The following is a 20,477-nucleotide window of genomic DNA, read 5'->3' as shown; positions in this document are numbered from 1 at the left end:
CCAGAATCCTCAAAGCTGTGCTGCTCCATAATGGGAATAAGTATCCGTCTCTTTTCTTGGCTCAATCGGTGCACCTCAAAGAAGAATACAACAGCGTCAAGACCTTGCTAGAAGCCTTTAAGTATGATAAGTATGGCTGGGAAGTTATCGGAGACTTCAAAATGGTGGCATTCCTGATGGGTCTCCAAGGAGGCTTTACCAAGTTTCCCTGTTATCTTTGCCTTTGGGACAGCTGGGGCACCGCAGCGCACTACAACAGGAAGCACTGACCACAACGGACTGAGTTCTCTGTGGGAAGGTACAATGTCAAATGTGAGCCTCTAGTGGATCTTCAGAAGGTGTGCTCCCACCATTGCACATAAAATTGGATCTCATGAAACAATTTGTCACAGCTCTTGATAAGGAGTTTGCAGTCTTCAAGTACCTTCGAGACTTCTTCTCTAAGCTATCTGAGGTAAAAGTCAAAGCTGGTGTCTTCGTTAGACCACAAATAGAGAAGGTCCTGGCGTGCACAGAATTCCCCGAGAAGCTCAGTAGGAAGGGAAAAAAGCTTGGGGCAACTTTTCGCAGTGGTTCGAGGCTTCTTGAGCAATGGCAAGGTCGAAAGTTATGTGAAACTGATTGAGGCTCTGATGAAGAAATATGGTAAAATGGACTTCAGGATGTCCCTGAAAGTCCATATTCTTGATGCTCATCTTGATAAAATCAAGGAGAACATGGAAGCATACTCAAAGGAGCAAGGCGAGCGCTTCCACCAAGATATACTGAACTTTGAACGCCGCTACCAAGGAGCGTATAACGAAAACATGATGGGAGACTATATTTGGGGGCTGATATGTTAAAGTGATTTACATTACAGTCGCAAATCTCAAAAATCTACTCACTTGTAAACATTTTCGTTCATTCTTGTATAACTTTAGTATAAATACATGTAAATCTTGATTCGTATGAAGTTTTATTCAAACCTTATGTAAATGAAAATGCGCACATTTGCCCGTTTTTACAAAGAAAATAGGTTAATTTCTAAATTTCATTATCCAGGTCACAAAAGCAAAGTTTGAAGGGAATAATGACCATTTTCTGTACTTTTACAATATAAGCAATTAAGAAATAACACATATTATCCAGGAACAAAATTTGTGTTACATAGTGTTACGTGTATCTACGTTTGTCATCAGAGTTGAGGTAAGTTAATTCGATAGATAGACAATCACAAGTGGTTGGTCTACAATGCTTTTCTTTTTTTTAAAATAAAGCCCGATGTTCGAAGTCTTGGAACTGATTAGTAGATCAAGATAGTAAGAAGCTTAATGCTATGACGTCAGATCACAAACAGAAGGCTATCTTCACTCCTGATGTCTGTTAATGTTATTATTTGAGGTTCCATCGAGAAAAATAGCAGTTACCATAAAGGAATGTAGAAAGACACCACCACAATTACTAAAATGATATCCGTTTGTCCACACCACACGAGGAGATAATTGCATGTATTAAATCTACATTGACAGCAGAACTGGCTTTGTTTTCCATACTTCCTTGGTTTTAAGGCTCTTGGGGTATAAATGTAAGCTCTTATACAGGATTCCATGCAGTATTATTGGGTAAATAAAGCCCACGTGTAAGTAATCTCTCAAGGAGGTCATGACTTAATTAACTTGTTCATAAAGAAATGTCAGACTGGTGAAAACGTATAACTTGGAAAATAACATATAAATAATAAAGAATAATGTAAAACTCCTTAGTAGTCAAAAACGGTATGCAAGAAACAATGAGCATCCGTTTACAGTAACAGTATAGATTGTTGATATAATTGTAAACCGGTAATACAATAACAGTATAGAAAGATATAGAATGACACACAAACAAACTCAGATATATAGCATGGTGATCGCATGGTTCCTTAATTAAAATAAATTACTGGCAGAAACTTCATGTTAGCTTGAATTAAAAACACTTTAAACTTTTCTGTTTTAGCCTGTTTTGCGCTGCCTCAAATTATAAATATTTAAAAATACTGTAGTTAAGTTTATCTTAAAAGTATCTTGAATTAACTACGTTTTACAACATTTTAATTCAGTTTGTTTTACATTGACTTGAATCTGTACGACGTCTGTGAAGTCACCTTTAGCTGATAGTAAGTGTCGATATACGCGATGGGCACAACACAGATAGCCCATTTTGAAGCTCTGTGCTTAATAACAAACATATGTCTGTGAAATAAACAGTGATATTTAATATGTTCCTGCTTAGAAAATGCATGACGGGTAAGAAAAGCATAAAGCATCATACCTGGCCACCTCTGATGTGCACTCAGCAAGCGCTATAAGTCACTAAAGAAGTTTGGTTAAAAATGAACAAATTGAGCAAAGTATTTTAGATACATTGGTATCATTCGTTATGGCAGTCAGGACTTACAACTGATATCATTATAATTTTGTGGTTAATCACTGGAGCATTGATTAGAAACTCAAAACCGCACAGGTTTGGAATTTATCTTCTATCACTGTTTATCGGATGGTTAAAAAACCGTCCTATAGAGCGAAATATCTATAAGAATTATTCAGTTTAAGTAAAAAATGTTAAACATATATATATGTATATATGGAAATTATTTTGTTTATTAATTTCTATGTTGATTTCTTATGAAACATGCAATATCTAAAAAAAAAAAAGAAACCTACGTGTGAGGCTGTCTTGTTCTTGATCAAACGAAGCTATGTTGTGTAACACAATCTCCAAATGAAAGAGAGCATTGTCAGCTGAGATAATTCCTCTATCCACAAGAACACCGGAGAGAAGTAATTTTTAGTGGGCGAACATCCATTCCGAGTCAGCCAATAGCAGACAAAATGGAGCTGTAGCTGAAGGGGGTCTAAGCATGCAAGGGCAGACAGGGGCACAGTGCACTAACCTAAAAACGTTAGGCAAAGCCACCACGTGTTCACGTCGGCTATGATAACTAAGCGCATAAAACACTTAGCATTACAATAACCTCATTAGCAGATTCCGTTGCGTAGAGGAATCAAGACAGTAACGTTAATCAACCTCCCCCATTTTTGTATAATAAACGAACTTGCGGAGGGTAGAAATGGAAATAATATTATTGATAGTGACAGCCAAACAACTTTTAAATTAACATACTTATGTATTACATGGTTTGTAATTATACAACAATTATTCATACGTTCTTTGCTTTCATTTGTCTACTTTATTACCCTGTAACTATTTATTCGTTATAATTTCTCATTATCTGTACGATTAGTCAGTCTGTCTTGTACCAATCGAAATCTCTCTATACATCAGCTAAAATCTTAATATTTCTCGAGTCCACCAGGATACCACTTTCAGTAAAAGTCAGTTTTTCCTGTGTGGAGTAATATCTCTCAATGTCTCTATTATCAGTGCCACAACTGTTTGTACTACGTGCTCGCGTGGCTCATCACTACTCGTAAAGATTAGTTTTTGTTTGTTTATTTGTATCCCTCGGCTTCTCTCTTATAAAATAATCTTTATACCACATCACTCAATTCTCTTCTTAGTCTTCTTATGGTTATCCATATCTCTCAATATCTCTACTCTGACTCACTTTTACTTGGCTCGATATTCATCTCTGTAGTCAGTATTTTACTTTGTCAATACTATTGTTTGTTTATTATTATTAAGTCATTATCTTTATCTTTTATGACCAATATATCCCAAACTATCCCTCGTTATCTTCGTAGTTATTATCATTATTGAATGCCAAGTGTTTTCTACGTCATGATATATTTATCATTCTTTTAAGTCAATATTTGTTTCTGTTTTAATTAATCTAACTGTAATTATGGTAAGCTTCCGAATAATAAATCTTACATTAAATACAAAAAAATAAAATATTCTTAAATGTAGGCCTAACATCTGAATTTTGAAACAAACATCTGTTTCTTGCACGTAGAACAGTTTTAGTGCAGTTTACATTCATCTTTATTTATAACTTTAATGTATAACGTTTGTCTACATTCCGATTTTCCATTATTGTTTTAAAGATTCAATGCGACTTTCATTCACCACCATCTTTATTCATCAGTATCTTGTGTATAAAAATCTTTCTTCCATTTAGTACTGTTCGCTATTACATATCTTTTTTTCTTTCTCTCTTTCACAACATTACTTCTTTTGTAATCACTAGATCTGTATAATTATCTTTAGTTTTTATTATATTATTTCGGCTGTTTTTGTGTTTTTTTTACATCCTTCCTTCTTTCTTTCATTTATATTTCAAGCAATTCAAACCCGAACTGTAAGATATAATACTCTCAAACATAAAAATTTGTTGTTGTTTTTCTAACTTTTTTATGTTTCATCCTTTATTTTCTCACTAAAATTGTACCGGTTATGCTCTGGCAATTTTAAATTACTGGCTGTTTCATTTAGTTCATTTTTCTTTGTTCTAACGTTTTCTCCTGTTTCCCACATTCTCATAGCATTATGATAAATGCAAACTATTTTTGATTAATAAAAATAACATGATGTATTAAATATATATTCCACATGAAAACCAACTTTCACTTATTTAATTATCAATACAGAACACAAATTGTCTTCAAAAAGTAAAACAAAAACTAACAGATCCATAGAATATGACGATATTAGAAACTAAATATTTAAAGCCTACTGCATATCCCAAACCAATTAAAATTCTGAAGAGCATTTACTCTGTGATTACCATGTTACAACAACAACAAAAAATGTTTTTGCTGGTTATACAATTTTTTAGAAATAATTTAAATTATATCTTATGATATTTCGCATCCTTCTGCCTCACACAACATGTTCTGACATTAAGACAAATTTCAAAAGACAGGCACATACTTTGACTAAATATCTTTGACCAGAATATGTTATAGGGGACAAGATGATAAAATGATATAAATTTGAAACTACGGAAACGCAAAATTGATCACCCATGAACTCAAGTACCCCTTGCGGACGCCCACGATATCTAGTTAAGGAAACCAAATATAATACAACACAGCAATTCTACACGTTCAGAAAACTAACCTAGTTGGTATACTGGCAGAAAAGACATACGTCAAACAATACGGAGCCGGGAGCATATGACCGCTTTTCACAGAATCTTGTCACTTAAAGTGGGCTCCTTGACCTCCAGCCACAGTAAGTGATATTCTCCCCCTTTAAAAATCCTGAATCCTCGAGTGCCAAGCCTAAAATAGTCTGGTGGTTATGGTGCTCAACTCATAACCTGTGGGTCGTGAGCTCAAACCCCCGTGATCAACATGCTCATCCTTTCAACCGTGGAGGCGTTATGATATGACATTAAATTCCACTATTCATTGGTAAAATAACGACACAGTAGTCGATGGTGGGAGGTATTGACTAGCTACTTTCTTTGTAATCTATCGCTTTTAAATTAAGAGCAATTAGCACAAATAGCTTTCGTGTAGCTTTGTCCGAAATTCAAACCAAACCAATCATCTAGTACCAAGCATATATAGTCCAAATTACAATAGATCATAAGGACTAATATGCAAGATTAATCGAAATTTAGAGAAACAATTAAATGTATCGTGCTGTTACCAACTGTGCTCGGTATCATGATTACACAATGTAACATAAATTTTATTCCTGTATAGAAAATGTTATTTTTTAATTGCTTATGTTGTAAAAGTACAGAAAATAGCCATTATTCCCTTCTAACTTTGCTTTTGTGACCTGGATAATGAAATTTAGAAATTAACCTATTTTCTTTGTAAAAACGGGCAAATGTGCGCATTTTCATTTACATAAGGTTTGAATGAAACATCATACGAATCAAGATTTACATGTATTTATACTAAAGTTATACAAGAATGAACGAAAATGTTTACAAGTGAGTAGATTTTTGAGATTTGCGACTGTAATGTAAATCACTTTAACATATCAGCCCCCAAATATAGTCTCCCATCATGTTTTCGTTATACGCTCCTTGGTAGCGGCGTTCAAAGTTCAGTATATCTTGGTGGAAGCGCTCGCCTTGCTCCTTTGAGTATGCTTCCATGTTCTCCTTGATTTTATCAAGATGAGCATCAAGAATATGGACTTTCAGGTACATCCTGAAGTCCATTTTACCATATTTCTTCATCAGAGCCTCAATCAGTTCCACTTTCGACCTTGCCATTGCTCAAGAAGCCTCAAACCACTGCCAAAAGTTTCCCCAAGCTTTTTTCCCTTCCTACTGAGCTTCTCGGGGAATTCTGTGCACGCCAGGACCTTCTCTATTTGTGGTCTAACGAAGACACCAGCTTTGACTTTTACCTCAGATAGCTTAGAGAAGAAGTCTCGAAGGTACTTGAAGACTGCAAACTCCTTATCAAGAGCTGTGACAAATTGTTTCATGAGATCCAATTTTATGTGCAATGGTGGGAGCAACATCTTCTGGAAGTCCACTAGTGCTCACATTTGACATTGTACCTTCCCACAGAGAACTCAGTCCGTTGTGGTCAGTGCTTCCTGTTGTAGTGCGCTGCGGTGTCCCGGCTGTTTCAAAGGCAAAGATAACAGGGAAACTTGGTAACGCCTCGTTGGATAGGTCTATTTGTTCACTTAGGCAGCTAGAATTAAACTGAAGTGGTGGGTGATGAGCCCTTGTATATATATATTTCTATGGAAAGTTCTACAACATTCTAGAAAATTCGTGTAAGTTCTACAACATTCCAGAAAATTCTTGAAAATGCTTGTAAGTTTGAGAAAATTCTCTATCAGCTACTCAATACTGAATCTACCTGGAATGTTCTGGAAAATGAGTGTTTGAAAATTTTATTACCCAGGTCACAAAAGCAAAGTTTGAAGAGAAAAATAGGTATTTTCCATTTACTTTCGGCACAAGCAATTGGGAAATAACACTTTCTGCTCAGTAACAAGAAAAAGTAAAAATTTTGTTACATAATGTTATGGTATGGTCAAACACGTATTCTGAGATTTACTCAGACTCCTCTACTTTTTGTAGAAATTGGCTAATAAGACCTGGGAAAAGTCAAATATACAGAAGCCCACGGATGCACAGTATGGTAATTTACAAGTGTGTGTATTTATTAGAGAAGACCTTTGCATGAATAGTTTTTAGCATAGTTTTTAAAGCACTGTTTATATGCGAGTCATTCTTATAAATATATTGTTCTATACAACTTTATTTATTACATGTTACGATGACATTATTAGATTTCATTGTTTTAGCAATATCAAATGGTCATACGGAAGTTAAAACAATTTACACAATATATGTAAATGCTTTTTGTTGTTTTTCGAAAAAACATTTATATGTTCCTACTTTTGATTTTTCATAATTTTATTTATCTCAAAAAGATTAAATATTTATCAAGGTTTGAGATATGTTAATCATAGGACTGAACACTTCGTAATCTAGACTGAGTGGGTGGTATTGATTAGGCATAGGTTTTCAGTTTTTTATAATATGAACTAAACATGAAACATAAGTTGGTGTAAAATAAACTTCCTGAAGCTTCAGAGTTAAAGAAGTAACAATTAATAAATAAACTGTGATATCTAAAATATTTTATTGATTTTTATTTTTGTTTGTTTCATAATGTAGCGGAAACTACACAAGAGCCGTCGCTAATTTTAAATTAATAGACTAAATGGACTAGTCAATAGTACGTGCCGACAACTTTCTAATGACTATTGTCTGACCAAATCATGGTATTTGGCCGTCAACTTTATAGCACATCCACAACTACAAATTACAGAGCAAGTTCTTGCGGCAGCGGGCGCAAACCATGAATCCTCTACATTACAGTTTGCCCATGTTCGGCCACTTGATGCAAGTTACAAGAATTACAATAGACGTTCCTTTGAGAAAAACATCATGATAAATTACATAGGTATTAGGCAAGTTATATTTTGAATACGATCAGGCTCGGTACATACAAACAACTTTTCCGTCAAAGTTTTGGCATATTTATTATTATAATAATATAAGCTGAGAGTTGAAACCTATGATCTGATTTCGTGAAACGAAAACGTTTTGATAGCAACCAAGTACAAACAGAATTACTTTTCGAATATATCAATTACATTTATATTTTGTATTTATGGCAAAAGAACTGAAGTTATCTTCTGCGGTTGTTTATTTTTAATTGCTGACCTCTAGCGGCCAATCAGTAGCATCCTATTGCTCATTACCCACACTAAGAGATTGACTGTTGCTCTTATAACGCCCCTAAAATTTAAATGACGAAGAATATTTTGTGGTATAGCACGGATTCGAATTCAGTTTGCCGATTCCAAATTCTAGAGCTATACCGAAAAGTGGATGATCACGCAATATGTTATAAAAATGGTTTAATAACTCACAAAACATTTAAAGCCAACATTATGTTTTCAAATAAGCATTCTTTGATGGGTTGCCTTTCCAACAAAATTTGACAATGAATCGCTCTATCCATCTACAACTTATTCTCGTGAAATAAAACTTTATAATTAAAGGCAATTAATTGTATTAAAAATACTATGCCGTCACTCCTGGATTTCATTATGAAATGTGTATCATGGATCTGCTGTATTCTCAGTCATAAGATCAGAAATGTTATAACTTATTCTTGAATGTTATAGACAAAAATCCTTAATTTTATTTGAATAGTAAATAACGAGTTTGTTTCAGATTTTCGCGCAAAACTGCACAAGGGTCATCCATGCATAGCCACCCCTAATTTTGAACTTATAAACAAGAAATATCACATTATTGTGGCAATTTTATCTTTATCTTGTACAGTATATTAGGTTAGTCTCATGAAACAATAACAACATACCTCATATCTCGTGTTTGGTTACCATAAAACAACCATGAAACATTCATATTTCTCTGCTGTGAAAAACAATCACGACAATATAATGGCGAGAAAACATGCATATATTGAATTTAAACAAGAGATAAAAATCAACTTAAACCACTAATGTATACTAGCCACAAGTTGTTAAACAAATTGCCATAAAAACTAGTAATGACAACTTATATTTTATCCTGCAAACAAATACTCGTGCCCTGTTGCGGGGATCAAAGGATCATGGTTCATACAGACCCCAACTAGCTTCTCCACTACTCACTATTACTTCTACAATTACGGAAAGGGGATTCGTATCCGAAAATAATAATTTTTAAAGCATCCATATGTGGGTCAAGTTTGATCCTGCTAGCTTGAAAGAGAGAATAGTAACAATTTCACAAATGGCGTTCAGGGATCTCGAAAAAAGAAGGATGGCAGAAATATAAAATCCAATATCAGAAAATCAAAAATCAGAGTTCACCAACCCTGCAAACCTATTAAAATCATGCTTAGGTGACCTCTCGTGCACATTTTAGCCCCCTTGGTATCCCACATAAATAAAGATTGTGGATTACATTATATAGAAAAAGCTGCTCGAGTCGGCTGCAAAGCTTGGATCTTCCAGATACAAAACTGTAGAAGTCTGCGAACAAACATACAACATGCAATAATATAGAATAAATTTAAACTAAGTAAAATAAGATTTGATCGATTACATGTATTTTTAAATTATGTTGTGAGAAAGGAAAACTGAATAAGTTTTTTACCTAAGCTCAAAATACTGAGTGTCGTTTTACAATTTTATTAGAATGTGTCTGGAGTTCTCCATCTCGAAATGTTACGTACAGTAATATAAGTTTGCTTTATTAAAATATTTGTCTGTCGTTAGCAGATACAGATTTAATACTCAGATCTATAAAGGTATCTGCTGTTTTAGTTTGTTTCGTTTACTCAGGAACATTAGCATAAACTAGAGGTTAATGTAATGTCCAGACATATGCATATACCTATATTTCGCGAAACACGAAGAAATGTTCTAACAGAGCAAGGGCTAACAACAGGAAGGCAGTTGGGTGAACTAGATAACATCAAGTTTCCGCCTATGGCAATAGAAAAACTGACATATAATATACAAATACTGAACTATAAATGTCACTCCTTACCTTGGCAAACATCGAGGTTTCTGAAATGAGGGCGCCAGCCAATGGTACTCTTATTCTCTTGCTTGTCATTATGTATAAGATGACCCTTTATTTCGTAAGTGTCTTTTGTTTTTACTCTCCTGTCAAGTGATAGTTCTTGGCTAGACCTGTTCTCTCTTAGAATAGAAAGCAAATGTTAACAACAGACTGTCGTCATGCTAGCTCGACAATGTAAACGAGTTTTGGTCTATGGATGAGCTTTCTGAGAAGCGGTTACGTGATTTCACGTGATAATTAATTGCTAATGGCTCATTGACTGCTGAAAATGTCAAACCTTTGAAAACATCTTTTAGATTCCCAGTAATAAGTGAAACCTGTCTGTTAGAGAGTGAATATTTTTCGTCACTCGTTAGGGATTTGGCTTTATTTTCAGAGCTTAAGAAATGTTCTTATTTTTTCCCAATTTATGTCACACAGTTGATCCTTTGGTAAGCTATATGTAACCGAAGTCTCGGGTTCTAAGAAGACGAATGATTTAATAACTAGCCGATTTTCTTTTGTTCCTGCTTCACTTTTATACCTAAAAAAAAAACAGAGTTGCTAATTAAAAGTGTGCAACGAAAGTGAAGAAAGCATGTGAGCAAAAAGTTACAATTCACGTCATTTTTACGTAAAGTAAAACAAAACTATTTATGAATTAAAAGGTATTATCAAAGAAGAGATTTCAAGATATAACACCAATTACACAAACTAGCAAGGCTGAAAAATAAGTTAAAACCTATACTATAGGAAGATATTGTTGTTTTTAATTAAGCACAAAGTTACTCAATGGACTATCTGTTCTCTACCCACCACGAGAATCGAAACCCGGTTTTTAGCGTTGTTAATCCGCAGACTTACCGCTGAGTCACTGGGGGCAGGAAGATAATGTAAAGGGAATACAGAGAAGAAAATATATTTTATGCGACATTCAGTATTTCGTACGAAAAATTCACGCAAAATGAGCTACTTTGGTTAAGTCTTTGCAGATATTTTTTACATTAAACAGAATTTTAAATTCTCAGTTTGAGATTGATGCTTTTTGGACAATGACAGATATTTATGACCCACAATTTTAATGAAGGCTAGCTAGATTATTAGCGTAAAACTATCTTTTTAATGCTACACACTCTCCTTCACTGGAGACCTTACAGAAAAGTTTTATTATTATACCAGTAGTCTCCTCCATACAATGAAAAGATTATGTCCCCTGAAAATAATCATACATCATTTTTATTAAATTATTCCACAATACCAATATACTCAATAGAATTTTATTGTAGCTTAAGGAACCTAACGCACACCTTGGCCTTACTAGTCTAAACATTGGTCTGATGTGATTGTCTGTTTGTTTGTTTGTTTTGGAATTTCGCACAAAGCTACTCGAGGGCTATCTGCGCTAGCCGTCGCACGCCTTAACACGCTTTGCCATGCCGGGCCATGTGATGTGATAGATTTTAAGGTAAATGCTTAGCGTACCTACTGTTTTTCTTCTGTTATTTAACATATATATACTAATTACCACGATCTTTTCAGTCCAGTTTTTATAGTATTGTCTTTTTGCTGTTTTTTTTATGGTTAACGGCCAGACATCTACATTAGTCGTTAAAATAATAGCTTGCAGGATCTAGTCTTTTCATTTAGTTCATATCATACTATAATGTAACTCTTGCTTATGTGGTACTGGGAAAAAATTTTATTACGCGATGTGCAATCCCCAACTTCGCGAAATTTTGATCCTGTGTGCACGTAGATTTGCAATAAGGGTCACGATTTTCCCGTTTGGCTTCCGTTTCCCGTCACGGAGAACTATTTTTTATCCTCCATTCTCAGGATGCAGATATGACGTCATGGATACATCAAACTCGGATCCACTGCACTGGCGCCATGTGTAATCGGCTAGTATTTGATAAATGACATTCAGATTGAGAACATAAAATATAAAATTATGGTTAAGAACACCTACAAACTTGAAACTACTTTGTTACTAATCTCTCCAAAAAGAGTATACATTCTAATAAAACTACTCTACGTGTTACGAATCCCTACAATGGGGTATTAAAACTCTAAAACTAGTTTTTTACTGCCCCCCTCCAGTGGACTCACAGTTCTAAAATCCAGGTTTCGATACCCGTGGTGGGCAGAGCACAGATAGCCAATTATGTAGCTTTGTGCTTCGTTCTAAGCAAACTTTGTTACTAATCTCTACAAAATGAATATAAGTTCTAACAAAACTACTCTATGTGTTACGATTCCCTACGACAAAATATCAAAGCCTTAAAACTGATATGTTTATAACCAATCTTTACAATAAAGTTCCAAAACTCAAACAAAATTACTATGTGCGTTACGTCATCATACCTCTTCAAAAAGAATGTTTGTATACTACTTTTGCACATACTTTTTTTTATTTATCAAATCGTACGTACTATAGCCTCTATGCTCATCTTCAGTGGTTCTTTAAATAATGGTTTGTAACTGGGGGCATTATCCAGTTAATGGTTTTTTAGGGAGATTAGTCAGAAAACAAAGTACTTTTCATATCAAAGATGGGTTAATAATAATAATAGAAATAACAAGTAGAGTAGCTTTTACGTTCTATAGTATTGCATTTCTGCTGTTACTTTAACTTAACTGGTTTCCAATACCGACAAATATTTTGAAGATGTTTAACCAAAAATTTACACACGGTTTTGAAATTATTAAAACTGTGCGTAGAATATACTGGGACGTCCCAACCCTGGCCTTATAATTTATATATACTGGATTTGAAATAAGTGATATCTATGTACGTGTATAGACATATACATACGTTTATACTTACATTTATATATGCAACTGAAAGATAGAACTTATAAAGAAAGAGATGGATTGCTTGAAAGATAAATGATAAAGACAAATATATAAATAATCAGCGGTTAAAATAAAAACTAGGCTTCTCACAGTAGTACACTGGTTCTATTTCACTTCAATCTCCTTCAAAAAGGTATTACATAGTATAGAAGCATGGAAATTAGATTAGGTTTAGGAGCTATAAATAAAATATCCGCAGACAATATATTTAAATGTGCGGTTATTAATTTTTGTTCAGATTCGTAAAGAGAGGTAAGAACTAAAATTATCATAAAACTTATTTCATTTTTAAAGTCCTTTCTTGGTGACATCTAAGGAACACGGCTGTCAATCAGATAAACAGTTCCTTGCACATCTTATCAAACAGTGTATTCTGCACACTAATCAAAATTAATTTTCAACTTTCCATTCTACCTTTCTTTAATCTCACATAAGCCAAATGAATTTATTTTTACAAAAGTTTAAGTACATTAACTCTAAATTACTGTTTTTACAAATTGTTGTTCAACTAAACAATGGAACAGAATACGTGTTACTACGAAGGGGTTAAGTTCTTTGAACTGATTAGAATGACACACGTATTCTATTCCAGCCAAAAACTACTTGCGCTCGTGATAAGAATTGTAGAATGATTGACAGATTTTAGGAAAGAAAGGGCGTGGAGTTGAGAACGTGATCAGTTCGAAATAAAAGTGATCATTGTTGTTATGGGGAGTCATTACATATTTCATAACTTAAAGATTTATATATTTAAATATATATTAAAAATATATAGCAGAGTAAAGCTGAAACGCAAGATTTTATTGCATATTTTTAAATGCCGAAAAACGTTTGGCGTCACATGAGTCAACTACTAGTCCTCGCTATACTAATTTCCATTCAACACTTTGGTCACACCTTATTTTTGTCCTTAATGCTTTATATGACCTTGGAACAGGGCGTGATTTAAAAACGAAGAATGTTCTGGTATTTCCAGACAGAACAAAAATGATAGAATATTTGAGTGTACTGATAAGAAACGTTCAAGACGGAATAGCAATGTGGAGTTGAAATAAAATTATTATTCCTCTACTATAAAGCCCAGCCCTTCCTCCATTTTCTACATGATAAACAAAACAATCTTTTGAAAAAATCTCGTCTTTTGATGAATTCTGACACGAAAACAATCACTATCCAAAGCAGTAATATCAGTTTGTCTTACGTTTTGGGGTATTTGCAAGCGAGCTGCTTTAACTCAAGTTTATAAAGCGTGTCCTCATCCAGTAGTTTGTAATTCAAAAACTTTTGTACGCCAACCACTAATACATTTAATAAGAACTTTACTAGATTCATCAGTTAAATAATCAAAAACTTATATAGCGAAATTAGTTCTAACGCGAACGTACTCGTTACTTCAGCGAATCTAGTCTGAGTTCATAAATCAAAGAGACAATGAACGCAGAGCCTCCTTGTGACCATTTTAAAACGATATGTTCCAGAACAAAGTCATGCATATTATAAGTAAGAAGTGGGAGTATTTTTATGTTATCAACTGGGAAAGCCATTAGCATTCTAATTTCACTACAATAATTTATAGCTCTATTTTAATAAACAGAGAACGTACTCATATTTATATAATTTTTTCATGCTATTAGAAAATTTGTGAGATTATAAATATTTAGTATATTGTTGTAAATTATTTTACAAAGAAATTAACATATAACATTATAATTAGTCAAGTTTTCAACAAGTACAATCTGCTGGCACTTTGTTTGTTTTTGAAATTCACGCAAAGCTACACGAGGGCTATCTGCGCTAGCCGTCCCAGTGTAAGGCTAGAGGGAAGGCAGCTAGTCATCACCACCCACCACCAAATTTTTATCAACGAATAGTGGGATTGACAATTGCATTATAACGCCCCCACAGCTGAAAGGGCAAGCATGTCTGGTGCGACGAGGATTCGAACCCACGACCCTCAGATTACGATGCTGGCACTTTATGAAACCAAATCAAATACAATTTGTAAATGTTTTCAGTTCCACCAGTGGAACAGCGGTAAGTCTTCGGCTTTACAACGCTAAAAATCATAGGTTCGATTCCCCTCGCCGAACATAGCAATGTAGTTTTGCTATAAGAAAATTCACATGCAGTGTTGCATTTTCTGAAAATAAATCGAAAACAGTCTGTTAGCACTTTATAAAGAAAAATCAAACACAATCTATTGGTACTTTATAAAGCTAAGTCAAGCACAACTTAGTGGTACTTTATGAAATTAAGTCAAACAAAATGCAAAGGAACCTTCTCGTTTTTTAGAGTTCAATAGTTAGTATAAGTAAGAATACGTATATCTGAAGTAATTATGGATAACATAGGGCTAGAACTGAAATATGCTAATATATACTGAAGTTGGTAATTTATACACTCTCTACGAAGGATCCATGCTGCCTAAATTACACACATTAATGTACCTACACATACATATAAGTACAAATTATAAACACACTCATGATGTTTGGTTTCATATATAATACAAAGTCACTGAATAAACAAGTCTGTTACACAGACAAACTGTTGTTGTTTCAATATAAACTTACACATTTTGTTACCTACACTCTGTCTATCACAAGGGGAATCAACCCTTGAATTTTAGTATTGTAAGTCTGTAACCTTATCGCTTATCACTTAGCTGAGGGACAAACCTCTGTTTTGGCAGCTACAAATGACACCAAATATGTCAACGTCTCACGTTATTTTGTTTTTAAGAAAAAAAGAATTATCATACGTTTAGTCTAAGGTATGTTCACTATTAGGCTGTTCGAATTAACTTTAAAATAATTTTTATATTATTAGTAGAAACACAAGAATGAAAACAAAAAAAGCAGAATTTAAAATACGAAATAAAATCTCTTACGACTTAAAAGGTAACTTGCATCAGGCCATTGACTAAGTATTTCTGTTGTATTAGGTATAAATCGAAAATTTGTTGGACATAGTATGTTTTACCAATCAGAACAGTGAGAAGAAGAGATCACTGACAGAAGTCAAATAGCTAGCATTACAGTGTACTGCCCTCTGACATTGATTATACTTTAGTTATAAAATTACTAATTGTATTTCTTGCTACATAATAGTTTACTGTAGAAATACCTTTAACCGTTAAATAGAAACATCTGAATGCAAATGGATGTTTAAGAAAATGTCTTTACATCAGAAAATAAAATTCTACAAATATTAATTAATTAGCACCTCTGTACTAACTAGTTAATTTTAATATGCGAATGTTATAGTCTTTACCTTTATTAGAATGGCGTTTACTGTCTCGTCAAAAATACCTTAGGTGTGAAAAAAAGGTGTACACGAGAAAAGAGTGTGTGACTTACAGGAATGAAATCAAAACTGGCGGTCAGACTGGTAGCTATATTTATAGCATTGATAATAATTTTATAACAAATATTTATTCATTAGTTAATCAGTCGCATTTTGTTTAACTTGTGGCATGATGATGGGTAAAACAAGATACGCGGCCTAGCTAATAAATGAATGAATATTTGCTGTACAATTTTTAATCCTATGCTAAAAGAAGATGAATGCTTATGAAAACACATTAATAAATTGTATTTTGGGGTTTTAGGGATCTACTTGCAATGTTTCTTTCTGATGGCATTTCAGTCTCTATGCCTAAGTGATGCGCATCGATGTTTACTGCCATTTATTTATCAATATATTTTGGTTCTAATTTTAAACGTTAAACTACTATCCTGAAATAAAAGTTTTTATGGGCATGATACAATAAAACAGTAAGAGTGCTCCTGTACAAAGTTATATTAAACATATGAAGTTAGTTAGATTTATTGGATATGGAAGTTTTATATCAATTGCAGATAACATAAATGAAAGTTATAATTTAACATTACCTGTTCTGTTGTTTTCAGCGTGAACGAAGGAAGTTTCATAGTAAGAATAATGAGATTGTGTTGTAACGAAAGTATCATACTACGAACAACTTCGCGACTATCTGGGACTTCCATTCTCTAGTTAGCTACTACTTTTACTGTGACTTTGTTATCAAAAAAGATATTTTTAAGAAACTGTTTTGTCACTAAAGGAACAACGAAGGAATATTTTATTTATCCAACCTTTTTAAAAATTATTTTAAAGCATATTTCATACGTTACGCCCAACATACTGAAGGGCGTCTGCATGGTTTAAATGTCGTTTTCAGATTTCTAAAGTTGTTTGATTGAAGGTCTTTTTGTAAAATCCAACTCATGTAAAACTTATGCTAAATCCAGAATAAATTGACAGCTGATTAGAATAAACTAGCACCAGTATATCAGATAGGGTGCACGTTACTGGTTGGAATGCTTGCTCACATTTATCAGTCTTCTTAAGGTGTATGTCAGTAATTCTACTATTGTAGAGATATTAGCCACAGTATCTCAATAGCGTGACACAAAGCCAAGATAGCTTTAGACTTATTTCTGGTTTTTGGGCTGGATCTAATTTTGATAGTCATGATCTTCAAAGGCCAGTGACTTCTTTGCGTCTATCATACACAAAAGCAAACACTTTTCATTCTCCACTTTCAGGCCTGATATCCTCATTTAATGTATAATCAATCAAAGTTTCTCAGCAGTAACCTGAAACGTGACCAAACAATAGAATGCTGGAGAGACAGATGTTGTAAACGCCTCTTATAAGCTCTGTAATGCGAGTGGAATCAGATATATGAAAGTGAATGGCATATACGTGAAATAACATGATTTGGAACTAATACTGTTCATCATGAGTGCTGAAAGCAGTCTTAATATTCCTTTGTAATCCATCTCCGTCTGCCAGTAGCTGGGTACTTATTATAGTAAACTATATAAGTAAGATCCTTCCTTTTATGTCCAGACATTCTTTTGTACATGACAATAGAAGAACCCGGAGTGTGTCGAAGTTCGTCCACTGACAGGTAACACAGAACTTTTCTTCTTTATTACCATGATGACCAAGAATTATGATAATAATGCATAACCATAACCCCCAGTAACCAGTTGATTTTTATGCAAGTGATTTCCCTGGTAGCTTAAGGAAGCCATTGCAACTACTTGACACTGGTCCCTATTTGGAGAGCAGTAAAAATGTTCCCCGCTTGGTGGTCACCTACTCTGAGAAACACATTAGTAAACCTCACCAGCAGCATCCTGTGTTCCTCACATTAACATTCGTGAATACTGTTGTCACAATAATCTGCCAGTGCTCTCAGGTGCCCTCGTATTCACGAACATGTACAATGTGATCGAGATGATGTTAAGGCATTCCTAAATGAACACTATTCAATGCTAATACAAACTTAACGAATTAGCAAACAAACAATTTATTCATAGTAAACTCATGTCGTTGTATTGAATTGTGTCATGTTCAAGTTAATCATCTTGTAAATTTCTTAATAAAGGTATTTTAGTTATGCTTGCGTTATGTTTATTTAAATTCCAAAGTGCGACGTCTATAAAGTAGTCTTCTTTGGTATAATAGGAAATACCTTGGCATTGAATTCTAATTTTTGTTGGCCTTTTTGATTTTCTATTGTAATGGGACACACTTTATAGAAGATGTATAAATGTTTTTATCTCTACTGGATTTTTAATGTGTACTAATTGCGGTTATGTTTTGTTGTGGCTTCTGAATAGCATGTTCTTAGAGAGATCTCCGACATACGAGATAAGGCTGTAATTTTCTTCTTCTTGGTGTTTATCATCTTTACTTTGTTCTTTGTTAAATATTTCGAGTGTCCATTGTTAAAGAGGGTTGCAGTGTTTTGTTTTTCTTCCTTCTTCCTAATTACTTCAGTATTACACATCTTGTTAATTCCTGAAAATACGTTGTCTAAGATACCTCTCATGACACTGTTGGAATGGGGTTATTTATAGTAGATGTATTTACTCTCATCTGTGGGATTACTATAAACTCTTGTAGTATATCAGTTACAATATTGATAACCATCAAGTCAAGGCATGGAAATTAGTTATTTTCTGTTGTTATTATAAATTGCTTCATGGGATGTTGCTTGTACAGAATGTTCAAAAGTTTTTGAATTGTGTTTGTAGCGTATGGCCACTGTTTGATTCAATTTCTAACGGAAGGACGCTGGTTGAGAACATAACGCACAAACCTTTTCAGTCAGAAGGTCCAAGATTGAATCCCAACCACTATCAACACAGAAACAGTCCTTTTCAGGACTTTCATGAAGACGGAAGCAGATTTATAGCCGACACAAGGAGTTAAAAACAAATTAATAAAAAAGATATAGCTATAAAACAATAAAAATAAAAAGATAAAAACTTTAACTAATTAATAATCAGTCCAAGGTGATTATATAGGCTACTAACCATGACAACGACTAATAAACGATCGTCAAAACCTTAATGTAAATTCGCCATTTATATAAAAGCAAGGAAACAAGGTGTAATACTCTGTGTAAAGTAAAAGCCTCACATATAAGATACGGGCATTGTACAATTTATTCACTACCACTTCACATTTTCAGTGATAATATAGTTTCTACTATAAATTTATACAACATATACGTGTCATTATTTATTGTCTGCAACTGCTGTATGTGTATCATGTGTTTTCGTAATTATTTCATTCTTGGTATTTAACGAACGTATAAAATAGGCGTAACGTATAGCATAACAATACGATTTTATATCGCATGTATTCTGTATTTGTTTGTGCATACACACACACAAATATACATAATCCTCAAGTTTTAATGAACTTAAGTTGGTTACCCTGTTGGTGGCAGGTTACCTTCTATTACAAATGACAACTCAGACAAGCTATATCAGCGGTCCATGACCAGGATCACTCCTCCCTTTTCGTTACCATGTCGAGCATGAGCTGGTTACAGTGCCGCGGGTGAGAGAAGAAATAAATTACAACTTACCTACAGAAGTAATCAAGGAATGTGTCTGACTGTTTATTTTTAACATCACTGCATGAATAAACAAAGCAGAATGGAATGTTTGGGAACACACACACATATATACACTAGACCTGCGTATACACAAAATAACGTATTTCATTGTTTATTACGTAACAAGTGAATTACAGCAAATATACGAATTGTTTCCGATGTTGCCCCCCGTTAGTACAGCGGTATGTCTTCGGATTTACAACGCTAAAATCAGGAGTTCGATTCCTCTCGGTGGGCTGAGCAGATAGCCTTTGTGGCTTTGCTAAAAGAAAAACACACACACAGTTTCCGATGCCGTTAATTTCGGCTGAAAAAAATATATATATTAAATTTTTAATAAAACCCTTTAAAAATTCTTATTTGTATTCAAAGACAATGCTTTTGTACCACGTAGATTATGCAATCTCTGTTATACGCCCAAGCAATTATAATACTGATAATATAATTTAACAAAATGGTGGAAAATTAATCTTGGTAAGTTGTACCAGCTAACTTAAAATTTCTACAATTGTTTGGTTTAAATTTTCCGCAAAACTACACAAGGGCTATCTGCGCTAGGCGTCCCTAATTTAGCAGGGTACGACTAGAAAGAAGACAGCTAACTCTTGGGCTACTCATTTATCACAGGAAGGGTTGACTGTTATATATAACGTCTCAGCGGCGGAAAGGGCGAATATGTTC

At 34.0% G+C, this 20,477-nt stretch overlaps 1 protein-coding gene across 3 annotated transcripts in view; it reads right to left on the bottom strand.

Annotated features, from left to right (window-relative positions):
- The window catches only part of LOC143249111 (uncharacterized), a 58,536-nt gene extending 42,675 nt beyond the window's left edge, over positions 1–15,861 (bottom strand). The window contains exons 1-2 of one of the 3 annotated variants that reach the window (XM_076498433.1): positions 15,744–15,861; positions 9,983–10,541 (exon numbers count right to left, since the gene is read on the bottom strand). The gene's annotated coding sequence lies outside the window, so the exon portion shown is untranslated. Of the gene's footprint in view, positions 1–9,982; positions 10,542–11,522; positions 11,648–13,267; positions 13,396–15,743 lie in introns of those variants that run through there. The other 2 variants (XM_076498434.1, XM_076498435.1) reach the window with 2 other exon arrangements.
- Positions 15,862–20,477: the final 4,616 nt, after the last annotated feature.

Source organism: Tachypleus tridentatus, chromosome 4, assembly GCF_004210375.1.
Source record: "Tachypleus tridentatus isolate NWPU-2018 chromosome 4, ASM421037v1, whole genome shotgun sequence".
NCBI lineage: Eukaryota > Metazoa > Arthropoda > Merostomata > Xiphosura > Limulidae > Tachypleus > Tachypleus tridentatus.
The sequence above is the reverse complement of the archived record's forward strand: the minus strand, read 5'-3'. Positions and strand labels throughout refer to the sequence as shown.